We start from the raw sequence: 17,830 nt of genomic DNA, 5'->3' as shown, positions 1-17,830 counted from the left end.
TAAAGAGACGGATCTTGCTGTTTTGCTCAGGCTGGTGTCAAACTCCTGGGCTCAAGTGATCCACCTGAGAGTCTCAAAGTGCTGAGATTACAGGCATGAGCCACTGTGCCCAACAGCATGTGTGTGTTTGTATTCCTCTTCCCCCTGATTTCTCTTTTCTAATTACCTCTCTCTCAACCACCCAGTCTTGAAATCTTTCAGAAATCTTGGTTCTTCTACCACTGTCAATCACTTGTCAGATCTTGAATACATCTTGTATTAGTTACGCCCCCAAGTTGTATAATACTCAGTTAACATTGATTTAAACAGTGTCTTGGGCTGGGCGTGATGGCTCATGCCTGTAATACCAGCACTTTGAGAGGCCAGGGCGGGCGGATCACTTGAGGGCAGGAGTTCAAGACCAGCCTGGCTAACATAGTGAAAGCCTGTCTCTACTAAAAATACAGAAATTAGCTGGGCATGGTGGCAGGTGCCTGTAATCCCAGCTACTCACAAGGCTGAGGCAGGAGAATCACTTAAACCTGGGAGGTGGAGGTTGCAGTGAGCCAGTATTGTACCACTGCACTCCACCCTGGGCTGCAGAGTGAGACTCTGTCTCGGAAAAAAAAAAAGTATCTCACATAAAAAGTCCAGAAATGGAGTATTCCATGGTTAGTCAATTTAGCTATGCAATGAGTTCATCAAGGATCCAGGTGCTTTCCATCTTTATGCTTAGCTATCCTTAGTGTGCTTAACTTTGGGCTCAGACTTTGCCATCATGGTTACAGATGGCTCTTTCTGCTCCAGTCATCACATTCTCACATCAAAGACAGCTGGAAGTTTATCCTCTCATGTCTTAATTAGGCAGCTAAACCTCTCACAGAAGCCCTCTTTCAGATGTCCATCCTGGCGTGTCCCTGCCTTAGTTGCAAGGAGGCTGGGAAAATGAATATGTGGCATTTCAGTCTAGGAAGAGGGTAGGCAAATAGCTGATTAGAAGATAACAGATAGTGTCAGTGATAGTCTTGTATGGAGAAAATTAAATAAGAATTTTCAGATAATAGTGGTAAATTTAAAACACTGTTTACACCAAGAGTTAATATAAGCCATACATAGGATTTTGGTGGATGGTTTTTTTTTTTTTTTTTTTTTTTTTTTGGACAGTCTCATTGTGTCACTCAGGCTGGAGCACAGTGGCTCGATTTCAGCTCAGTGTAACCTCCACCTCCTGGGTTCAGCGATTCTCCTGCCTCAACCTCCTGAGTAGCTGGAATTACAGGCGCCTGCCACCACACCCAGCTAATTTTTGTATTTTTAGTAGAGACAGGGTTTTGCCATGTTGGCCAGGCTGGTCTCGAACTCCTGATCTCAAGTGATCTGCCTGCCTCAGCCTCCCAAAGTACTGGGATTACAGACGTGAGCTACCGCCCCCAGCCTATGCATAGGATTTTGGCTGAACATTTAGATATTCATAGGTGACTGGTTAAAAATGAATTATTATGTAAAATTAGAATATTTCCGTGGTATATTCCGGTTTGAGACTGCATTAAGTACATTTAAGCGTATCTGTTGGAGCTACTGTGAGAAACAGATGTATATAACAACTATTGAAATAGAGTTGTGGTTCCTCTTGGGGATGGGAAATGTTTGGAAATACTATATGGGGACATTTTTGGTTGTCACAGTGACTGTGAGGTAAGGCCAGATACACTAAGTGTCCTGTGATGTTTGGAATGGTCCCACAAAACAGAATTGTCCCTTCAAAAATACCAGTAGTGCCCCTGCATGTGAATACACTGAAATTAGCAAATGCTTTGCCTTTTGAAAGAATTCAGAGACTCATCTGTATTCGTATATTGCAAGTGACCAAACAGAAAACTGGCTTAAACAAAAAAGGGACTGAGTCAATCTTGTAGTTAAACTTCAGCTAAGATCTTATAGTTAAACTTCATCCAGTGGCTCACATGGAAACATCAAGGACTTAATTTCTCTGATTCATTCTGCTCCGTCATTCCCCATGATTTGGTTTCATTCTTGGGCTAGCTTATCTTACGGTAGCAAATTACTGTAGTACTTTGAGTCTTCGTATCCTCATTTCACATATAGTAAAATGAAAAATATTTTGTGTTTGACTTTACAAGTATTTAGCATCACTACTTTTGAAACCTTCCCTAAACACCTACCCCCTAAAAAGTTTATTAGCACCTCTATCATGCTTCAACTTTACAACCTATATGCCTCTATTATATATCACACTCCATATTATTTTCCTGTCCAATGCATTACTCTACCTTGTCTTAATTATTGTATCTTTAATGTCTAAATATCTGGAATACTGTCTGGCATAGTAGTGTACAATAACTGTTTATGGAAAGAATTAGTGAATGATTTTGTGCCTAATACAGAAAGGAAGAAACAGGTATATATAACAACTATTGAAATAGAGTTGTGGTTCCCCTTGCGGATGGAAGACGTTTTGAAAATTTAAGAATGCCTCATTCCTTCATCGGTTATTTTTGAAACCTTAATTATGTACAATGTACTCCTACCACTAAAGATTATATGATGCTCTTGCGATTATTATAATAGAGTATGAATTCATTTGAAAGCGTTACTGAATTCTGCTTGTGTTTTTGTCATTTTCTCAACAAAACCAAAAACAATTCTTAATTCAACAAATATTTTTGAGGGCCTGCTGTGGGCAGATAGTGTGGCAACATTGGGAACAAAACAGAGTCTCTGTTGTCTGAGCTTAAATTTTAGTGGGGGACATAGTCAGTAAATATTATATGTGTACACATTCACACACAAATAACATCAGATAGTATAAAGGCCTTGAATATAGAACCTATAGAATAAAATAGGTTCAGGGGACAGGGGATACTAATTTAGTTTGGTAAGGGAAGGGCTTTTTGAGAAGCCTGTTGTGCCAAGAGACCTGAGGGTTCATGAGTGAGGTGGCCTATACCGTTCTTGTTAAGATGTGAAATAGAATAAAATGAGGTACCCATCGTTTTTGGTTCTGGAAGAGTTTGTGTATAATTGGAATGAATTCTTCCCTAAATATTTGTTATGGCATGTCAGATAAACCATATGGGCTGGGAGTTTTCTTTGTGGGAAGGTTTTTTTAAAATTGGTATTTAATATTTGTACATATTTATGGGGTACATGTGATGTTTTGATACATGCATAAAATGTGTAATGATCAAGTCAGGGTATTTAGAGTACCCGTCACCTTGAGCTTTTATCATTTCTCTGTGTTAGGAGGAAAGGTTTTTAATTATTAATTCAATGTATTAAGTCTATTCAAGTTTTCTAGTCAATATTTTTGTAATTCTTTCCCTAAAAATTTTTTGGTCTAAAACTTTAAATTTACTGGCATGAAATTGTCTGTAACAGATATTCTGTGGTCCTTTTAATGGGTGCAGGAAAAGATTCCCTTTTCATATCTGACATAGATTATTTGTATCTTTTCCTTTTCCTTTATTAGTTTCACCAGAGATAGTAGTCTTTCCAAATAACTGTATTTTGAATTTCGCTAGTCTGTTGTATGTTTATTTTCTATTGTGTTAATTTCTGCTCCTCATTTCCTTCCCTTCTACCTTTTGGGGAGTTCTTTTGTGAAGTTCTTTAATTTTCATCATTTCTTCTTTTTAAATATATTCATAAAGTTAAACATTTTCCTCTAAGCACCGTTTTAGCTAGCTCTATTACTAGTTTTGATATGTAGTTTTTCTTGGTACCTATTTTTATAATTCACTTAAAATGTTTTCAGGCTTTTATTATGATTTATACTTTGACTTTTGGACTATTTCAAAGTATTACATTTTTATTTCTAAACATATGGAGATTTTCTAGTTATTTTTTTTTAGTTTGTAAAATTACAGTGTAATCTAAGAACATACTCTGTTTTAAAGGCCTATGATTTCAGACTTAAAATTTGAAATCTGCATATGGCCCAGTATATTGTCTTTTTTTCCCGCTCTCCTGTTATTGAGTCCAGGTCTCTGTATTTTTTTCATTAGGTAGTATTTGTTAATCCTGCATTTCAAATCTTGAGTATCATAGGTGATCTTTTGTTTGCTCATCAGTTACTAAAAGGTTATGTTAAGATACTCCATTATGATTGTGGATTTGAGTATTTCCCATGTAGTTCTCTAATCTTTTATATATTTAAGGCTATGGTATTAGATGCATAGAAATGTGTAATAGCTATGTCTTCTCAGTGACTTAACATTTTCAAGTTTTCCTCTTTTATTCTGGTAGTACTTTTACATTAAAGTCTAGTTTGGGATTAATATAACAACGCTAGCTTTCTCTTTATTATTGTTTGATCTTCTTTTTCTTCTTTTACTAGTCATTCTAGAAATTGTTATCTATCTTATAAAGTCTAATGTTAATCAATACCGTCATCCTCTTCCCAGTTGATGCACTTTAATTCTACTTACTTGCAGCCCTACTCATGTAATTTTTGTTTGATTATTTGTTTGTTTGTTTGTTTGTTTTTGTTGTGGTGGTGGTTTTGAGACAGGGTCTTGCTCTGTCGCCCAGGCTGGAGTGCAGTAGTCTGATCTTGGTTCACTGTAGCCTCCGCCTCCTGGGTTCAAGCAATTCTCATGCTTCACCTTCCCAAGTAGCTAGGATTATAGGCATGTGCCACCATGTCTGGCTAATTTTTGTGTGTGTGTATTTTGAGTAGATATGGGATTTCACCAGGTTGGCCAGGCTGGTCTTGAAGTCCCAGCCTCAAGTGATCTGCCTGCCTTGGCCTCCGAAAGTTCTGGGATTACAGGTGTAAGCAACTGTGCCCAGCCCCTACTTACATAGTTTTGTTGTGTATTTTAATTCATTCTAATTTTTCTCTGTCTTCCTTATTATTGTTATTGTTTTATACTGCCAATATTTTATATAAGTTAATGCATGTCTTTACCATGTTTTTACTTCCCCTGTGATCTTGCACTTACGATTTTCTTTGATCTTGAAGGATCTGAAACACACCCTTCAGAATTTCCTTTAGTCTGCTTGAAAATGTCTTTATTTTACCTCATTCTTAAAGGATATTTTTGCTAGGTACAGAATTCTAGGTTAGCACGTTTTAGCTAAAATAACCCTATTTTAGCACGTTTTATGTTGGTGGTCACTTCACTTCAGCACATTTCATTGTTGTTGAGACCTCAACTCTTCCTGTATTAGCTTTTAAGACAATGTGATTTTGTTGGGCTGCTTTTAAGATTTTTATCTTTGGCTTTGGCTTTCTGTTTTACTATGCCGTGATTAGGCATTGGATTCTTTGGGTTGTGTGAATATGTGGATTGGTGTCTTATCAGTCCTGGAAATTTCTTAGCCATTATTTTTTAAAAATATTGTCTTTGGTTCATATTCTCTCTCCTGTCATTTTGGGGCTCTAGTTTGATATGTTAGACCTTCTATCCTGTCTCTTGCCCCTTTTTCTGTTTTTTGTTTGTTTTTTGGGGTGTGTGTTTGGTTTTTTTGCTTCTTTTTGACCCCAAGGCATTTTTCAGGATGTTGTTTCAGAACTGTCTTCAAAGTTCACATTTTTTTCACCTGTGCCTAATCTGTTATTAACTCATCCAGTAAATACCTAATTTAGGTTGTTTTATTTTTTGGTATAGAATTTTTATTTTGTTCTTTTCAAATCTGTATCACTTTTTATGGTTTTCAGTTTTAAACAAAAATATTTAAGTGTGGCCTTTATCCACTTGAATGTAATAAACATAGTTATTTTTCAGTTAGTATCTGATAAATCCGATGCTGAGAAGTCGTTATGAAGCTGATTCAGTTGTCTGTTGTAGAAATAAATTGATATATGTAATATAAGATGACGTTAATCTTTCTCTAAAGCTTTTCATTTGCTATCACCAAGTGCCTGGGGGTGTGAAAACATCTTAATCGAATTTCAAATCTTTAACTTTCTTGGGCCACCCAGATGACTTGAAACTGACTTCATTCAGTCCACGGTTTCCTTCTGGTTCCTTCTTTGCTTGTAGGGTGCAGCCCTTTAGAGTCGCAGCCCAAGCCAAGGCTGTTTTCACTACAGTCCTCATTCTTGGTGGGTCTCAGACTCTGGCTTTGGTTCCCTGTTCCTGCAACGCAGGCAGCAAACAACAAAGCTCTTAAATGCTTGTTCTTTGCTGGTAAACTCACAAAAGGCAAAAGCTGAGGTCACTTTTCTGGGTTCCTGACTTCTAGTGGATTTGAGCTCGTTATTCCTTCCTCATTATTTTGGTGGTTATTTGGTGCTTTTAAAATGATTTTAATGTCTTACGTAGCTTTTTAAATTGCCTTCATAAGGATACTTCGTCTGAATAACCTGGTCTGCTGTTGCTACAAGTGGATGTCCAAATTTCTTTGACGAACTTGTTCAAGGAAGACTTGACATTTCTACATCAGTCATTCCTTTGTTTTAGGGCTGTTCTGATGGTGCAGATGAGATACCTGGAAGAGGTAGACTTTAAGCTATGATTGCCTTTTAATTATTTAAAAATTACTTAGGTTAATTCCTAGTACTTTGCAAAGCCCTAAGGGAAGGAGGCAAAGGATATTTTGTTTGACTGGAGAAGCAAAACATACTTGTATGTGAGTAGTGCCTTAGGGTAGGAATTATGTAAGCAAATAGAACGTAGTGAACATTTTTGAAGTGAGGCTGTATGGAGTAGGGAGAATGTACTGAGCTGAGAGGGGACTGCAGACAGATTTTTCTTTTAGTATTTTTTTTGGAAGTGGGGTTCATTTTTCTTTCTTCCTTTCTTCTCTTTCTTTTCTTTCTCTCTCTCTCTCTCTCTGTTGCCCAGGCTGGAGTGCAGTGGAACTGTCTTGGCTCACTGCAATCTCTGCCTCCTAGGTTTAAGCAATTCTCCTGCCTCAGCCTCCCAGTAGCTGGGATTATGGGTGTACACCACCACGCCCAGCTAATATGTTTTTTATTTTTAGTAGAGTTGGGGTTCCACCATGTTGGCCAGGCTGATCTCAAACTCCTGATCTCAAATGATTCACCCACCTTGGCTTTCCAAAATGCTGGGATTGCAGGTGTGAGCCATTCCAGGCAGCCTCATTTTTAATAATAATTTTCGTTGTTGTTGTTGTTTTTGAGACAGCATCTCACTTTGTTGCCCAGGCTTGGCTTGATCTCCACTCATTGCAACCTGTGCCTCTCGGGTTCAAGCGATTCTCCTGCCTCAGCCTCCTAAGTATAGCTGGGACTACAGGTACCTGCCACCATACCTGGCTAATTTTTATATTTTTGGCAAAGATGAGGTTTAACTATGTTTGCCAGGCAGATCGAACTCCTGAACCTCAGGTGATCCGCCCACATTAGCCTTCCAAAGTTCTGGGATTACAGGTGGGAGCCACTGTGTCTGGCCAATTTTCAATAATAATTCTTACAACTCTCTATATGCCAGGGAGGTGTCATGATTTTTATTTTTTATTTAAACTTTTTTTACAAAAATCATATTTTTACAAAATATGATTTTAAAAATCTTACCTACATCTATTTAAAATGTAGGTACAATTTGCATTTGAATTCTGAGATTAAATATGGAAGCCAAACAGATAGGTTAGAAATTCTACTAGGCAAACTAAGTTATAGTAGTCTACATAAATTGGCATTCTTCTGTGATGGAGGAGTGTTAAAAATTTAGCATAAGATATCAATTTTTTTTATAGATACTTAATTTGATGTTAGTCACAGCCATTAATATGAAATGCCATCCATTTCTTTGTGATTAAATTGATGTGTCTATAAAAAACAAAACCATATCTCTTGTATGAAAACCTGGAATTCTTGTTTATCTACTGTTTACTTGATTCTTTTTTTCTTTTTGCTAGAAGAAAATACTAAGTTGAAGATTCCTGTTATAATTCCTTCTCTTCCCTGCTATGTTAAATTTAAATAACTTTTTGTTTTATATCTTCTCACTTGCCTTTAAAAAACAAGGATAAAATGAGGTGAACAGAGAATTTTAGAATTGGAAGAGACCCTAAATATCATTAAGTCTCTCATGTGCCCTCCTATCCTACCATCTCACGTTTTAAATATGCAAAAACAGGCCCAAGGAAGATGGGTGACTTGACTTGCCTAAAAATATGAGAGAATTTCTCTCCAATAGCTTTTATATTCTCGGTGAAGTAGGTCTTCAGCAAAGAGTGGTATAGGTAAAAAATAGGTCTGTTACAGATTTCAGGAGACAGAATAAGACATGAAGAACTTAACTCAGAGTGCAGGAAGACAAACTTTCCAGGAAACATAGTAGCCCTGCTAGGCAGTGTTGGATATCCTTTGATGTTTATAGTTGTGAATTTAAAGTGAAACCAGCTAGCCTTGTTAACCTGATTTCTCCCCTTTCCTCTATAATAACCTGCTTTGGTTCAGGCACGTAAAAGTGGAATGGATCAGGTCAGTTAGATTTGGGATTTTGCCAGGTAATGGAGAGGAGAGAAGAGTAAGGGGTTTGAGAGTTTGAAAGAGAGTGGCTGTTGTTGGGTCTAAAGAGGATAGTAAAGATGAAAGTAATGGATGGTGAAAAATGATGAGAGCATTTTTGATTGGATTGAAAAATGCAGTAAGGTAAGAGAATGTTGAATTTGGAGACAGTGCAATGAACTAGAGAGGCAGGAGATACATTTTAAAGACGAAATTTGGGGCTGAGTCCAGTGGCTCATGCCTGTAATGCCAGTTCTTTGGGAGGTCGAAGTGGGTGGATCACTTGAAGTCAGGAGTTTGAGACCAGCCTGGCCAACATGGTGAAACTGTCACTACTAAAAATATAAAAATTAGCCAGGCATGGTCGTGTGTGCTTGTAATCCCAGCTACTCAAGAGACTGAGGCACAAGAATCGCTTGAACCCAGGAGATATGGAGATTGTAGCGAGCAGAGATCATGCCACTGCACTTCAGCCTTGGTAACAGTGAGACTCCATCTCAAAAAATAAAAATGAAATAAAGACTGGAAATTTGATTTTTGAGATTTTTGGTTAAGAATTTGGGGACAATGCAGTTATTGATGATGACAAGGTCCTGAGTGGATCATGGAAGTGGGCATTTGGAGGTGAAGAAGTTAAGGAGCTAAGAAGCCAGAGTGTTAGGTGGGCAATTCACATAGACTTTGAAGTCACAGAGTGATGGTGGGGATAAGAGTGGACAAGAGTGCTGGAGGCAATAGAGGGTACACAGTTGGGTATCGTGTCAGAAGATCTTGGGTATTTAAGGAAGGAGAAGAAATAGTTTGGAAGTGGTAATTGGATGCAAGGAATGTATCTTTTGCCTCCCTCTGGACCAGGGTTATCCAATCTTTTGACTTCCCTGGACCACATTGGCAAAAGAATTGTCTTGGGCCACACATAAAATAAACTAACACTAACAATAGCCGATGAGCTTTAAAAAACATCGCCCAAAAAAAATATCTCATAATGTTTTAAGAAAGTGTATGAATTTATGTTGGGCTGTGTTCAAAGCCATCCTAGGCAATGTGACCCACAGGACAAATTTGCTCTAGACCTTTCAGTATCCTATCCATATCTCCTGGCCTAAAATACATAGGATGTGAGAGAAAAAAAGACCCCCCCATTGAGAAAGCTGCACAGAAAGCGATGTCTTCTGATTGCCACTAAGATAAACAGGCGAAGACATCATTTATTAGAGAGTTTGAGGTTAGAGGGGAGTTAGTTGGTTAATTTATTGGTATATTCGTCTACTGTGTTTTTGTATAGTAGTACTAAAGTAATATAGTACTACTATATTTTGTGAGTTACATAAATTTTGTTTGATTTTGTGAGTTACATAAAATTTCATACTATTATGGTAAATATTTTGAACACTGTGTGTTTCAGAAAAACTCTAAACCCTTGTTTTTCCTCTGCTCTCACACCACCGCAATGATCATTAACATAGTAGAAGACATCTGTGTCTCATCTTGGGAAATTTACCAATTAAATGAATTTTCAAAAAGATACACCTGTGACTAAAGACGTGGTGCTTTTTCCCTACACACCAACGGTGAATACCAGTTGGGTACCCTCCAATTCACTTCCCACACTGTCTATCCAGAAATACCGTCAGATTCCACAGGTTGAGAGCTCAGTCCCCAAGACCACTCTCTCCTTAGTAAAAGTCCTGGCCTCTGGAACTTTGGACTGACTGGCTTCAGGTTGGTATTCCCACTACCTCCTCTTTGGGATTGGTTAATTTGCTGGAGCGTCTTACAGAACACAGGGAAACACTTGGTTATGTTTACTGGTTTATTATAAAGAATATTACAAAGGATGCAAATGAAGAGATGTGCAGAGCGAGGTATGGGGCAGGGGCATGGAGCTTCCATGCCCTCCCTGGGTGTACCAACCTCCAGGAACCTTTATGTGTTCAGCTATATGGAAGCTGTCTGAACCCTGTCTTCTTGGCTTCTTATGGAGGCTTCATTGCATAGGTATGAATGACAACCGTGTAGAAATGTGATTGGACAAAAAGTGCATGATCTAAGCCCAGCAAGTCCTGTTTATTCTGACTTTTCTTGGCTTCTCTGTATATCATTTCTTCTTCTGTGATATGGAGACAGGACCCTCTCTGGGATGAGGGTTTTTTTTTGACCCAAAACTAGATTAGAGTCCTGCCTTGGGCAGGTGAAAGGAGGACAGGAGAAGGTTAGAGAGAGAGATTCTGTTCCTGAGGCTTGAGGTGCCCCAACATTATTTAAAAAAAGACTGTAACAAGCACTATGGTAGTTAAGAGCCAGTAATTGGCCGGGTAGTGGCTCATGCCTGTAATCCCAGCCCTTTGGGAGGCTGAGGTGGACTCTCAGGAGCTTGAGACCAGCCTGGGCAATATGGTGAGACTCTGCCTCTTTAAAAAATACAAAAATTAGCTGGGAATGGTGGCGCACTCCTTGTGGTCCCAGCTACTCAGAAGGCTGAGATGGAAGGATTGCTTGAGCCTGTGAGATGGAGCCTGCAGTGAGCCAGGATTACGCCACTGCACTCTAGCCTGCATGACAGAGTCAGACGCCGACTAAAAAAAAAAAAAAAAAAAGATCCGAGGAGCTGCCTGCAAGCGGGCAATGAGGAAGCTCTTAAGAACGCAGCCGGAAAGAAGTTGAGTTACAGACATCCTGCCAAAATGATTTCTTCAACGTCCAGATTTGGCATACCCTATGGCCTCAAGACTCTACTCGAAGGAATTAGCAGAGCCACTATCAAAAAAAACCCATCAAACATCAACCAGTTTATTTTAAAGAACTTGCTATGTATAGAGAAGGGAATACTTCTCTGGATATAAAGGATCTGGTTAAACAGTTTCATCAGATTAAAGTACAGAAGTGGTCAGAAGGATCAGTATGACCGAAGAAAGTAGAATGTTTAAAAGAACCAGAAAAAACATCTGTAGAATCTAAAGTACCTACACGGTTGGAAAAATCTACAGACACAGAGGAGGACAATGTAACTGGAACAGGATATAGTGACAAAACCACCCAGTTTCCATCAACTTATGCTGAGCTAGGCGCTGAGCAAACTGAAGCAGTTCATGATTCTTCTCCCAAAGCAGCTACCCCTAAGACTACTACCCCACCCTCCTCACCACCTCCAACAGCTGTCTCGCCAGAGTTTGCCTATATCCCAGCTGACCCAGCTCAGTTTGCTGCTCAGATATTAGGTAAAGTTTTATCTATTCATTCTGATCAATCTGATGTTTTAATGGTGGATGTGGCAACCAGCATGCCTGTTGTTATCAAGGAGGTGCCGAGCTCAGAGGCTGCTGAAGATGTCATGGTGGCTGCTCCTCTTGTGTATTCTGGGAAGGTACTAGAAGTGCAGGTTGTGAGCCAAACATCTGTCCATGTAGATTTGGGTTCTCAACCTAAAGAAAATGAGGCTGAACTATCAACGGCTTCCTCAGTCCCTTGCAGGATGAACAAGCTTATGAACTTCCTGCTTATGATCAAGCTCCTGAGGTCCCTTTGCAGGCTCATATTGAGGTTATGTCAAACTCTTCGTATATCGTCTATCTATAATGATGTGCCTGGGACTGAAGGAGTTGTTTATGTCAAGCAACAGCCAGAACAAATAGTTATCCCTTTCACTGATCAAGTTGCTTGTCTTAAAGAAAATGAGCAGTCACCACCAGTTAGTCCCAAACCTGTAGTAGAAAAGACAACCTCTGGCATGTCTAAAAAATCTGTAGAGTCTGTAAAACTTGCACAGTTGGAGGAGAATGAAAAATATCTCTCAGTACATATGGAGGCAGAAGCAACAGCTGTGCTCTCAGACACATCTTTGAAAGGTCAGCCTGAGGTACCTGCAGAAACCCTGGATGCAGAGGGCACTATCAAAATAGGCTCTGAAAAATCTCTGCACTTTGAAGTGGCGATGACTTCAATAGTCTCTGACAATGCTGGGCAGGAGGAGTCCGAGGAAAGCTCTGCACCCCAGGAGGTGGAAGGCAAACCTGTGCTCTCTAGGGAAGCTGCAGAAGCAGTGCACTCAGGTACATCTGTAAAATAATCTAGTGGCCCCTGCCCTTCTGCTCCAGAAGGTCTTACTGCACCAGAAATCGAACCAGAAGGGGAAGCAACAGCTGAATAAGGTTTGTTGTAGCCAGCAATGGCAGCAAGCGAATCCCAACAACCACCACCATTTTCCAATATGTGGACCCTTTATTGTCTAACTGATAAGAATCAACAAAGTCACTCATCACCGCCACCTGCACCTGGGCCTTTCCCCCAAGCAACCCTCTACATATCTAATCCTAAGGATCTGCAGTTTCTGCAGCATCCACCAACAGTCACCTCTCCAATTTATGTGATGGACGACACAAAGAATATCAGTACCCCACCTTTTATCTCAGCAGGCTCAAATGTTCAGAAAGCACAGGAATGGGAAACTCTTCCTGGTCATGCTCTTGTTTCGCGGTCAGGTGTCTTGAAGAGATATGCTGCAGTGCAAGTGCCCATTGCTGTTCCTGCAGATGGGAAATTCCAGAAACATACTCTAAGTCCCCGCAATACTAATCCTCCAAGTGGACAAGATGTTCCCAAGCCAGAAAGTCCTGTTTTTCTTTCTGTTGCTTTCCCAGTAGAAGATGTAGCTTAAAAAAGTTCAGGATCTGGTGACAAATGTGCTCCCTTTGGAAGTTACGGTATTGCTGGGGAGATAACTGTGGCTACTGCTCGCAAAATTTGCAAAACAGAAACTGAAAACTGGTAGGTACACTTTCCTACCATAATGTGTAGGTTGGAAGAAAAAACTCGTGTTTTAAGAATTTTGATTTATTGAACTGGAGATTTAGATAGCTAAAAACAATTTGAGATAATATGTAATAAGTTGGGATATACTCTAATTTCCTGGAGTTACTGTCTCTAACTTCCCAACCACCAGTTACTAATAAATGCACAGCAGATGCACTGTACCACAATGACTTGCACCAAGGATTTGATGCCCAATACATGAAACCAATGAACTCAGTCGCCTTTGAATACCTAGTCCATTGTCTTAACACAGTGGTAGATGCGAAAAGGGGATGGATTTTTAAAACAGGACAATTTATTTGTCATGTTTAGGGAGGAGCTGGAAAAAACTGAAGAGCAAGGTTAGAGAGAAGTCTTGATTATGTAACAGAGCACTTAATCCCTGAGGTAAGAGACAGTAGATGGACAGGTGAGAAGCAGAGTAAAGAGCTAAGTAACAGCTGAGATTAACTGTGGATGAGACTGCTTGATCACTCACAGTCTTTAAGTTTTTCATTCATGCTTAATGCCAAGCCCTATGCTAGCCCTCCTTCCCTGTGTAAAACAAACAAACAAACACAAAAAACCCAGGAACTGTGGATGAAAATATTGTATATGTAATATATTTCACACTGTGCTAAACCTGTTGTGGTGATACTCAGGTTTTCTTTTGTGGGAGGGGAAAACATGAAGAGAATAGTAGTTCAAAAATTTAAACATCTGTCATGGTCCCATAGGAATAATGTGTTGACTGGAATGATGATGTCCCAGCCCTGCCCACAGAAAACCATTTAATTCATATGCAGTATTAACTGCCATTACTACCATGTGTAACACTGAATAATGCTATTTCTAGAGGAAAATGAATACAAAGTTTGAAACTGGGATGTCAGGAACATTTCATCTCTTTTTGTTGCTCTGGAGTAAGAGTTTTCCTCCTTACCTTACCATTACTGACCCTCCCCTACTGTTCGCCAAGCAATAAAAGTGGGAATTCCCTGCTTCTAAGCTACTGGGAGGGCTCTAATTTTGTGTGGGTCCAGGGTTTAATGATTAGAAATGAGAATAGAATTCAGATGAAAAAAAGCAGAGTTTCAGGAAGTCAGAGGATAAGGAGCTATCTGGGGAATACTCTGATCTTTTAATGACTTCCTTTCCCTAATCCTAAAGCAAGCACAAAAGACTTTTTGAGCTTTATGGTCTCTTATTATTAGTAATGATGAAAAAATAAATAAGAAATGAACAGGCTATCCTATGCTTGTTGTTTCTTCACATGTATTTTAAACAGGATACATACTCTTCATCCACTCAACAAATATTTAATTTCTGCTACATACCTAGGACAGTGCTTGTGTAGTTACGAAGAAGAAGAAAAAAGAGCTTGTTTTTCAGAAGCTCATAGTCTAATGGAGAGAAATAGATGTTAGTTGAGTTGGTACTATGGGAGCCTGGAGAGAAAAACACCTGGCTGCTTAGGATAGATAGAGACAGCTTCACAGAATCAGGCCTTGAGGTATAAGAGGTAGTTCATTCCTGTTCTGCACTATTTGGGTACCTACTTTGGACCAGACACAGTACTAGAAAACATTTGAGAATACAATTATGACATATAAGAGTCTTGTCCTTAAAGAGCTTTTAGTGAGAAAGACCAATATATAGGTAATCCCAAGTGTGTGATAAAGGAGATAGCTGGTAAGCACAGGGATCTATGGAAACATTGGGGTCAGGGTAGGGGCAGATCTAACTCTGGCAAGAGGACTTAGGGAAGGCTTTTGGGAGAGGTCATCTACATTGGGTCCTGTAAAATGGGTCCACAATACTAGTTGAAAAAGCAGAGGTAAGAACCTTCCAGGAGATGAAATGGCATAGTGAGTTGGTGGTTAGTGCACAGAAGTTCAAATAGTTGGAGTGTAGCTAGAGTAGGTGAGTGGCAGTAGGTAAGGATGGAGTAGTATGAAGGGCCAAGGTCATAAAGGACCTTACAGATAGTGTTAATGAGCTTACGTTTTTACTTTATAGCCGTTTGGGTCCCGTGAAAGGTAGAAAATACTAATCTTAAGGAGTCTTTCTAGCAGCTGACACTGAATTACCAATTATTATTATATTGTATTGTATTGTGTTGTATTATATTGTATTTTGAGATGGAATCTCGCTAAGTCACCCCAGGCTGAGGTGCAGTGGCATGGTCTCAGCTCACTTCAACCTCTGCCTCCCAGATTCAAGCAAATTTCATGTCTCAGCCTCCCAACAGACATGTGCCACCACGCCCAGCTCATTTTTGTAGTTTTAGTAGAGATGGGGCTTTACCATGTTGTCCAGGCTGGGCTCAAACTCCTGACCTCAGGTGATCTGCCCACCTTGGCCCCCCAAAGTGCTGGGATTACAAGCATGAGCCACTGTACCTGGCCAGATTATTTTCAGTAAGTATAATTTATAGCAATTTTTTTGTTAAAGGTAGTCCAGGCAGTTGTTAAAGATTTAAACAGTAAGAGAGTACCACTTTGTTCTGTTCCCCAGAGGAGGCCACTGTTGTTTCTTGAGTATTCAAGCAGCGTATTCTTAATACCAGAATAGTGTTAGAAAAAAACAGTTTTAAAAGGAGAAGGAGAGGCTGGGCGCAGTGGCTCACGCCGGTAATCCCAACGCTTTGGGAGGCTGAGGTAGGTGGATCCTTTGAGTCCAGGAGTTTGAGACCAGCCTGGGCAACATGGTGAAACTGTGTCTCCACAAAAACATACCAAAACACAACAACAACGTCAACAACAACAAACAAACATTAGCTGGTGGTGCAGGCCTGTAGTCTCAGATACTCAGGAGTCTGAGTTGGGAGGATCACCCAAGCCCAGGAGGTTGAGTCTACAATGAGGTGTGATCATGCTATTCATTGCATTCCAGCCTGGGCGACAGAGTGAGACCCTATCTCAAAAAAACCCAAAGCACCACATGTCAAAAAGATTTCCTGTCTATGGAATTCCCAAGTGTTTTATTGAGAAAATCTAAGTGTTTCAATTAAATAACAGATCTCTTCAGAAAAAGATGAGGAAAAAGCCCTTACCATAGTATATGAGGTACAGATTGGTTCAGGATCAGGATACTTATTAATAGCTTGTCTCTGTTTGAAATGGGAGAGTTCCCTGACCCCCCTCGCAGTATGTACAACAGGGGTTTGGCTTATCTGTTTGGGCCACTGTGCATACTCAGACACCTTATGGGAGGGGGAGCACGCAGATGGGCAGGTGCAGAAACCAGGGCAAGTGTCTCTGGGCTTCAGCCCCACTGCAGCGTCCAGGGGTGGGAGCCTGCGACTTTCGAAGCCCAAATGGGTGTGTGTTACAGTGAGCTCCTTTAGCCTTGCAGATGGCTTAAGTGCTAACCAGCTCAGTGTTCTCCTTTTACCCAGGCCCTTGTCTGGCATTCAGGAAGATTCAGGTTGTACACGGACTTGAAGGATGAATGCATGGGTTTTATTGAGTCGTGGAGGTGGCTTTCAGCCAGATGGATGGGGTGCTGGAAGGAGATGGAATGGGAAGATGATCTTTCCCTGGAGTTTGGCTGTCCAGCAGCCGATTTCCTCTCTGGCTGTCCCCAGGCAAACTGGGGACATTCAAACATTCCTTCTCTTCTCTCTGCTGCACCATTTTGCCATTCTTCTGCCCCTCCGTTTGTCTCCTTGTGGAGCCGGGAGCTTGGGGTTTATATGCATACAGGGTAAGGGGGCATGGCAGGCCAGAAGGTAACTTTTGGGTGCAAAAACAGGAATGCCTGTTCCTATTTAGGGAGGCAGCTTTCCAGACTTGGAGGTGGGGCTTTTGCTGGAGAACTGCCCTCTTCTACCGAGTATTTCTCTGTCTTCTTTCTGTGTCACATTGAGAGAGTATTTGAATTGAAATGAAATTTATTCCAATTCTTAAATCTTACTTTTTGTTCGTATAAAAGGTATATGACACTTCAGATAATTCACCTGACCTTGGAGTACTTGGCAGAGAAAGTTTAAAAAGACTTGTAAAGTAAATATGAAGGTTTAGTTTTAAAACATTAATTTATTTTGAAGAAGGGAATTACATTTATTAGATTGTCTTGATTTTCTTTTCTCTATTCCTGAATGCCTTTATTAGGTGACTCATTCTCCTAATGCTTAAAATGAGTCTATAATATACATAATAGATACTACTAGGTTGGTGCAAAAGTAATTGCCATCTTTGCCATTGAAAGTAGTAAAGGCCAGCCTTGGTGGCTCACGCCTGTAATCCCAGCACTTTGGGAGGCTGAGGCTGGTGGGTAACAAGGCCAGGAGTTCAAGACCAGCCTGGTCAAGATGGTGAAACCCCATCTCTACTGAAAATACAAAAATTAGTCAGGTATGGTGGCGGGCACTTGTAATCCCAGTACTCGGGAGGCTGAGGCAGATAATTGCTTGAACTTGGGAGATGGAGGTTGCAATGAGCCGAGATCGAGCCACTGCACTGCAGCCTGGGCGAGAGTGAGACTCTGTCNAAAAAAAAAAAAAAAAAAAAAAAAAAAAGAAAAGAAAAGAAAAAAAGTAATGGTAAAAATGCAATTATCTTTTGCAACCAACTCTTAAAGGGTTAGGGTTAGAGGTTTCCAATTTGGTTGACATAG

The 17,830-nt window shown here is 40.1% G+C and overlaps 1 protein-coding gene and 2 pseudogenes across 6 annotated transcripts in view; all 3 read left to right on the top strand.

The window, feature by feature from the left end:
• Window positions 1-17,830, top strand: part of APC (APC regulator of WNT signaling pathway) — a 153,420-nt gene that overhangs the window by 5,471 nt on the left and 130,119 nt on the right. The gene's annotated exons all lie outside the window — the stretch shown is intronic.
• On the top strand, window positions 11,089-14,431 carry LOC108303384 (annotated as a pseudogene). Its single transcript, XR_005199969.1, has one exon. The product of XR_005199969.1 is annotated as a calcium-binding tyrosine phosphorylation-regulated protein-like (transcript).
• LOC119470985 lies at window positions 12,568-14,431 on the top strand (annotated as a pseudogene).

This window comes from Cebus imitator, unplaced genomic scaffold, assembly GCF_001604975.1.
Source record: "Cebus imitator isolate Cc_AM_T3 unplaced genomic scaffold, Cebus_imitator-1.0 Scaffold46, whole genome shotgun sequence".
In the NCBI taxonomy this organism is placed as follows: Eukaryota; Metazoa; Chordata; class Mammalia; order Primates; family Cebidae; genus Cebus; species Cebus imitator.
Note: the sequence above shows the minus strand (reverse complement) of the source record. Positions and strands in the feature narration are given on the sequence as shown.